Here is a 315-nt window from a genome sequence, read left to right as displayed (position 1 = left end):
ATAATCGGGCGACAACTCCTCGCTGCTGCAAAAGGTTAGCATTTTCCGTGATTTTTAATAGCCATACGTGCAACAGGCTCGACGAACTCAGTCAGCACAATTAAAGCGAATTCAGGACAACAAAATCGAGTCGTCGGTCGCGGACAAAAAAATGAGAGGATCCCCAGTTCATAACAAGAAACCAAAGTAGAGATTGTGTCGTTAGCGCTTCGACAACATCGAATGTATGTTTTTTAAGCAACAACCATAGAATAATGCCAATCTTCATAGCTTTGAGCACTCCTCTCTGCAAATATGCCTATTCAGCTGAAAAGT

The sequence above is a fragment of the Plasmopara halstedii genome (assembly GCF_900000015.1).
Source record: "Plasmopara halstedii genome assembly, contig: Scaffold_555, whole genome shotgun sequence".
Lineage (NCBI taxonomy): Eukaryota > Oomycota > Peronosporomycetes > Peronosporales > Peronosporaceae > Plasmopara > Plasmopara halstedii.
The sequence above is the reverse complement of the archived record's forward strand: the minus strand, read 5'-3'. Positions refer to the sequence as shown.